This window comes from Penaeus monodon, chromosome 12 (assembly GCF_015228065.2).
Source record: "Penaeus monodon isolate SGIC_2016 chromosome 12, NSTDA_Pmon_1, whole genome shotgun sequence".
Classification (NCBI taxonomy): Eukaryota; Metazoa; Arthropoda; class Malacostraca; order Decapoda; family Penaeidae; genus Penaeus; species Penaeus monodon.
Genome location: NC_051397.1, coordinates 622,581 through 630,080, shown reverse-complemented (window position 1 = coordinate 630,080; position 7,500 = coordinate 622,581).

Here is a 7,500-nt window from a genome sequence, read left to right as displayed (position 1 = left end):
TTATTCTGAAGCATTTTAATTACATTTTTACTTATTTCATTCAGTGTTTTACTTTTTCGTTTTATGTGTTTGTCTTATTGACTTTAAGTTATAATTTCGCGTTTTAGATGTGTTTTTTGCATGTTTTTACTTGCGTTTTACCTGTGTTTTAGTTGTGTTTTCTCGTTTATGTCTTAATAAATATTTTAAAGGATTGATTAATTTACATGTTTTCCATACCTTCTGGTATCTGTAACGAAAGGCATCAGTTTCTAGCGGACCTGTTGACGTGTAATGCGCCCAGTCAGAATGAAAGCAATACTAAATCATGTCCAATCTGCGTTTAGGAAATAAATCCCTCGCACAAGCTCTCCGGCTAATACACCGCATACCGGTCATTCTCGCACCAAATACATACACTCATACACACATACACACACCTACCCTCTATCTCTCTGTTCCTTCCACTCTTCTGCACAATAGTCTGTGACTACTGTAATTGTACATGGTAAAATAAGAAAATAAATCACACATTAAAATTTAGATACTGTTTTAAATTTTGCCACTGTGTTTACATAACACTGTTATTTGTTTACGGCAGTTTTACATATTAAATTTAGGATATAGTACGAATATATCTTCCAATGTATCAAATGAAATGAAATATTCACATAGTTCTTTATACCTCATGTTAGGTGGTCTGAAAGACTGCATCACATGACATTCCGAGATATAGTGCACAAGCGTTCGCTTGTTTTCTTCGTTACACAGTCTACATCTAGATCCATCTGCACTTCTTGCACCGCGCAGTTGCCAGTACATTCTGTAACCTAAACGTATTCTGGCAATAACCACGTCACATTGTCTGGTTTGACTTCAGTGCCACCCATAGGAAGGCTTGCTATCTCTATACTGACCGTAGTGCCTTATGGTACAGCTTTCAGGCCTTTGAGTGTTAATCAGATGTACTAGTTCTTCTTCATGAGAACTTTTCAATATATGTGCAACTCTAGCAAGAGACATTCCAAGATCTATGTTCACAGTATCTTTGCTGCAGGCTTCCTTCGCCAGTTTGTCTACGTGGTCGTGTTTGCGTATGCCGACATAAGATGGTATCCATACAAATTGAATGTTGAAATTATGCTCTGTTGCATAAGTTACGTTACGCTTAATGGAACTAAAAATTTCCTCATTGCCACTTGCTTTGAAAGAATTTAGTGTCCGAAGAACACTGTTAGTCACAGAAAACTACCCCAGAGCCCCGAGACATTAAGAATTCCGTTGCGAGGAGTATACCTGCGAAATCCGTTTCTGTGGTGCTGGGCCAATTCTGTACTCTCATATTAACATATGATGTTGTAGTAAGCTATTTTTGTATACAGCGCAAGCACAACTAGCTTTGTATCCAGACTGTACGGATCAGTCAGCGTAATACTCGTATACGTCATCGCCCATAGATTCTGGGTGTTCCTTTACCGTTGCTAACACAATCTGTTTTAACACATATATATATAGATAGATAGGTAGATAGATAGATAGATAGATAGATAGATAGATAGATAGATAGATAGATAGATAGATAGACAGATAGATAGATAGTTATATATATATATATATATATATATATATATATATATATATATATATATATACGTGTGTGTGTGTGTGTGTGTGTATGTATATATTTTTTCTTTCTTTCTTTAGTTTTTCTTTTTTTTCTTTTGTTTTTCTTTTTTTCTTTCTTTTTTTTTCTTTCTTTCTTTTGGACATTGAGCTTTGTAATGTTCATGGAAATTGTGTGTATCAGAGTGCGCACGTGTGTGTGATTAGTCACGTCTACTTTCGTGATTTTATGTTGCAGTTGTTTTTGGAAATCTGAAAGATACAATGGTTCCCCTCAGAGCTTTGACACCCAAATGTGGTGCATCCTCTTTTGTGATGACGCTCTGACACATATGCCATCAGCACAGCATATAATGGATTCACCATCCCCAAGTGGGATATCTGCCACCAGCTTGTGCATGAGGACATTGAACAGCACAGAGCTGACAATTCCACCCTATGGCGTCCCAAATTTAAAAGATTGTGAATTGGAACTTCCAGAACAAGAGACTTGCAGATCTTTTCGAAAGATACACTCTAATCCAGCTCACTAATTTACCCCGGATGCCAAAGCTTACTAATTGTTCTAGCATAACATCTCTGTTTGCGATGTCTACAGCTGACTTAAGGTCAAGAAACACTTCCCTGGATTAGAGTTTGAAAAGTACTCTGCTAAGCAATGTTGTGTGCTACGTCCCGATAGAAATCCGTACAGTCTGTGAGGTAATTTACCTTGTCTGGTCAAGATTATCCTATCTAGAACTTTGCATACACATGAGGTTAGTGAAATTGGTCGGTATTTATCAGCGTTTGATTTCGGTATAGGAATTATTAGTCTGCGCGTCCAGGGGCCAGGCAGAATACCTTGTGACAAACTTAACCTGTATAGGTGCAAAAGGGGATTACCAGGTACCTGAGCTATAAGGCGGAGGACACTATAGGTAATTCCATCCTCACCTGGAACGGATGATTTTCCTTTGATTAGTGCACTGTTCAGTTCTCACTCAGTAATCTCAGCAAAGTCTGAGGGGTCGGTATCAGAACATCCAATCTCAGTGGCAAATTTACGTGCAATTTTAGACTAAGGTGATTCTGAATATTTGTGGGAAGTGAGCTCAATTTGGACGCTCCAGCCCATTGACTAAGGAGCATATCTGCTTGTCCAAGAGGACGATGGAACTGCGGGGTGTTAGTTGGTTTGACTGAGAGTCGATTAATTTTTTCCAGACTACAGACAATGAGGTGTTATTGTTAATGCTTGGTAGGAACTGTTCACGTGTTTTTAATTTTTAATTCCCGTAGGTTTTTGTTAGCCTTAAGAAACTGAATAAGGTTGTCACGGGTATTGCCCTGCTTGTAGATATCATAAAGCTCCTGAACTCGCTTTTGTTCCCTTAATAGTGTAGGGTCAACGACCCACTTAGGTTGTTTGGAGCGTTGTGAGTTGTATCATATACTGTCATAGATCTATTGTTCTCAAAATGTCGGAACTCTTCGCCATTTTCATTGCATTGACTATCTCCAAATGTATAATGTCTAGCATTAAAATCTCCCATGCATATTGTGCCGTGATTCTGAAAGTTGGGCAGTGAATCAGTCTGAAACTTTCTTGCGTATACATTGTACAGAGAGAAAAACCCAGAGGCTGTTCGAATATGTAAATGCTGATATTGCACATTATTGTCATCAGACTTCTGCACCAACTTATGCGGTATGGTGTCACTGACAAGTCAATAGACCTGTCATTCCTGTGTTCGTATAGGAGTGGTACCTTCTAATTCTTGGGGCGGTATTTAATTTAGTGGCTGATGTGAAGGGCTCTTGTAAACAGATAACATCAACATTATAGTAAAGCAAGTCATTAATTCTGTGGTTGACACCACGTATATTCCATGAAAGAAAAGTAATCGTTTCTTGTCTCCTATCACACCCTATGATTAGCTGATTAGTCAAATTTTTGTTTGAAGCCCTTTAGTCTGCTTATTTCTCGTACAGCATTACATATCTGTGTTGCATCTTGTTTATTTACACCGAGTCTGCGCGATTTCCTCATATTGATATTACACGTATAATCCGTACCTGATATAATTGTCTGAGTGATGTCCCACAGTTCGTCCGTTTCCTGCGCATCTTCGTCGGCGTCATTTTCACTGTCACTGTCCTCACCATGTATTTCACGCATTTTTTCCTATATTCGTTCCGTTCAGCCTATTTTACCCCATGGTGACGGTGTCTTCGTTGTCGTTGTCCTCATTTTTTCTTGCAGGGCAGTCCTTTGCCTGGTGAGCTTCTGCACAGACAGCACACACTGTTTCTTTCCTGCACTTTTTAGCTACGCGGCCTTAACCCTGGCACTTGTAGCAGACCACAACCTCTGGGCACCACGGTCAGATGGAGTGCGGGTCTATGTGTTTTCCAAAGAATTAGTACTCTTTAGGTGGCGGCTGTTCTCCGCTCCATACAATAAGAATCCTATTTAAGAGCTGTCCGTCCTTGTAAATCCTCCGAGCTTTAAAAACACCCGGAAGATGCAGTGCTTCCTGAGCGGCAGCCTCCTTCGGAAACCTGGTAACCAGGTATTCCCCGTATTTTTTCCTTTTGGGCTGATAGTCGTCTTTGTTCTGCAGAGAGATCCCCGCAACAGTGCCATTAACCATCAGGGTCACGTAGTTTTGCTGTTCCCGTCGTACATAGAGGTAGCGCGAGGATATCCATCTCCCCTGCACCATGTCTAGCGGTCCTTCCTCTTGGAGGGGCGGCAGCTGGCTCACCTCCCTCATCCACCTGATTTTATCGACGGAAGACGTCAGTCTAATGTACCTATCCCGGGGGCGATGGGTTCGCGCTGTTGGGTCCTTTCTCCGTTTGCTTTCTCGGACAGGTTGCTGGGGTCATTCGGCGTGGTTTTCACTTTCTTCCTTCTGGTCTGAACGAGTTGGAATCCCTCGTTATCGAATCCACATCATTCATATCCCTATGCTCTGTGGAATCAATCCCTCCCATAGGGTGGAGGGTTGAGGGGGTGGTAGTTGGCACTAGGGGGAGAGGGGCTGGGCATGTCCCCCTCCACCTCCATGGTGGAACAGTGGGGCCGTTTACTGAACATTGGGTTGGATTACCGTAGATTTCTTCTTCTTCTTCTTCTTCTTCTTCAAACGTTGGTGCGTCGGCCCGTAGATTACAAGGATGGCGGGCATGTTCGCAGTTTCACTGTTGTTTCATGGTGTAGTTTTCACGCATTGTTTTCTATATTCATTCTATTTCTGCCTGCTTTACCCCATAGTTTCCCTGATATACTTCATGCCCTCCCCCGCTATCATACCAAGATTGTCGATGGAAATGGTACTCAAATCTCCTCAACGATTCACTGCACAAGGAACAATGGATTTCGTGCAGAAGAACATCAGAATTGTTTCGAAAGCAAGCCACTGCCCCTTTATCCATTTTGGCTTCTCATTTCATTAGAAATTGCTTGACCTTCAAACATGGTTCGTGGTGATAACCATTAGAAGAGAAAAGAAAGTCTCGCCAGGTAGAACGACACTTACTATGTGGAGATCTTTCCCTTATCAATATCACAAATCAACTTTATCTTCAAGTGAAGTTCCATGGACGCAGCCACACGCCGACCATGTTCGTCCTGGAAGTCTCCAAGTGATCCTTCCAGCTGGTATATCACGACGGACGCTGTAGCTGAATACAAGTTTGGAATCCTGTGTTAGATCACAGCCCTGGATCAGGCTCGGAGCAGGGGCGGAAGGGGCTTGTGCTCCAGCGGACTGCCTCTTGGCCAAACGCAGGGATCCCAGGCCGGGAGGGGTGAGGCTCCTCCGAATTGACCTTTGCTGGCGTTGGCGCCCTTCCTCACTCTGACCTTTGGCCTCCGGGTCGCGCTCGAAATTCCGTGTTTCGTCGCTTATCTGGACATGCTGAAGCATGTTCCAGGTTTCAAGAAAGCCAAGACGTGATTTAGTGATGAAGTTGTGATTAACTTAGTAAATATATTTTTGCAAAAGTAGTGTCGTCATTTTCTAACCAGACCTCGTATGAATACCAGGATGGAGAAGAGAGGAAGAAATGGAGGAATTGCGAAGGAACAGAAATGGAGGAAGTCAGACCAGTTGACACACACACACACACACACACACACACATACACACACATCCTCTTTCACCCTTGAAACTTAGGGCAGAATAGTTTCTCGAAAGGAATAGAGTGAAGGCAATAAATTAAGTGCTTATAATTTCTCTGCCAACCTGAAGCAGCCTAAGTCAGTCAGACTGTTCCGTGTGTGTGTGTGCGTGTGTGTGTGTGTGTGTGTGTGTGTGTGTGTGCGTGTGTGTGTGTGTGTGTGTGTGTGTGTGTGTGTGTGTGTGTGTGTGTGTGTGTGTGTGTGTGTGTTGAATGGCACACAGGAAGAGAGACAGCGACAGAATGATATGGAATGATTGATAAACTGACATAGAGGAGAGTGGGAAAGAGAGAGAGAGAGAGAGAGACTCAATATGGAAAGAGAAAGATAGATACAAAGCGATAACTACAGTGATGAAAGTGGAGGACAGGCACAAGACGAGCAGACAGACGGACCTCCAAAAGCCAATTAGGATGCCCTGTACCAAGACCTGCAAGCTACTAATTAATGAGACCCCCCCCCCCCTCCTCGTGATTGGTCTTGCGGCCCGACAGTTGCTTGCAAGTAACCTCTGCGGCTCAACTAGCTGTCCCTCAGCTGCCGGCCGCTATGGCTGTGGCAGGGAGAAGCAGCTGACGTCCGCATTGTTGTTTTGATTAGCAGCGTAATCAATATCATCAGTACGAAAACCATAAGCTTTGCCATTTCTAGAAGTTTTGTAGTATTCATCATTATTATTCTGGCTATTGCATTGCTACGAGACTATCCTCTTCAGTGTATTTTATTTTCTGTATCCTTGTCCTTATCATTGTTGTTGTATTTTCATAATTTCCTTAACATATCATTTCCACTCAAATCTCAACAAACGCGATAGGTGTGCACGCGCCCACGGCAAGGGCGGTTCCTGGCTCAGCGCGGCAGTAATACCTGTGGCGGCGCGTCTGTATGGTTCAGCAAAGGCTGTGTATCAATTTGCCTCTCAGCAAATGCGTTCGTAGCGCAGTAATTTCTCAGCAAACTGCATTTCATCATCGGTGGAATTTCCAGCTCACAGGACAATAAATCAGAGAGAATTGCGCGGAAGTACAGTTCTTCGGGTCGACGCTGATGGACGAGGCCTCGCGAGGGCAGGAAATGTTCGCCTCGGCTGAGACATTGGATTATTGTTGTTGTTATCGTTATTAAAATAACTGTCTTTATTGTAATTATGCTTGTTACGATTAATAGTAGAAGTCATTATTACTATTATTATCATTATTATTATTATCATCATCGTTAACATCATCATCATCAGTACTATTATTATTATTGTTATTATTATCATCATAACTATTATTACTATTATCACTATTGTTATCATTACTGTTATTATTATCATTATCATTATTATTGTTATTATTATTATTATTATTATTATTATTATTATTATTATTATTATTATTATTATTATTATTATTATTATTATTATTGACATTATTATTTCATTATTATTATTATTATCATCATAGCATTATCGTTATCTTTATTATTATTATTACTGTTGCTATTATTATTGTCATATCATTGATCTATTAGATCATATTATTATCATTATATTATTATTCTTTACATAATCATCTCTCGTTTCATATAATATATTATTATCTATTATATCTCATCTTCGTTTTTCATCGATTTTAATATCATATTATGTCTGGGTTTTATCATCTTTACGCTATTATTATTTATTATCGTTACATCATCGTCATTACTGTTATCACGATCAGAGATACAGAGCCAGCTAAGAT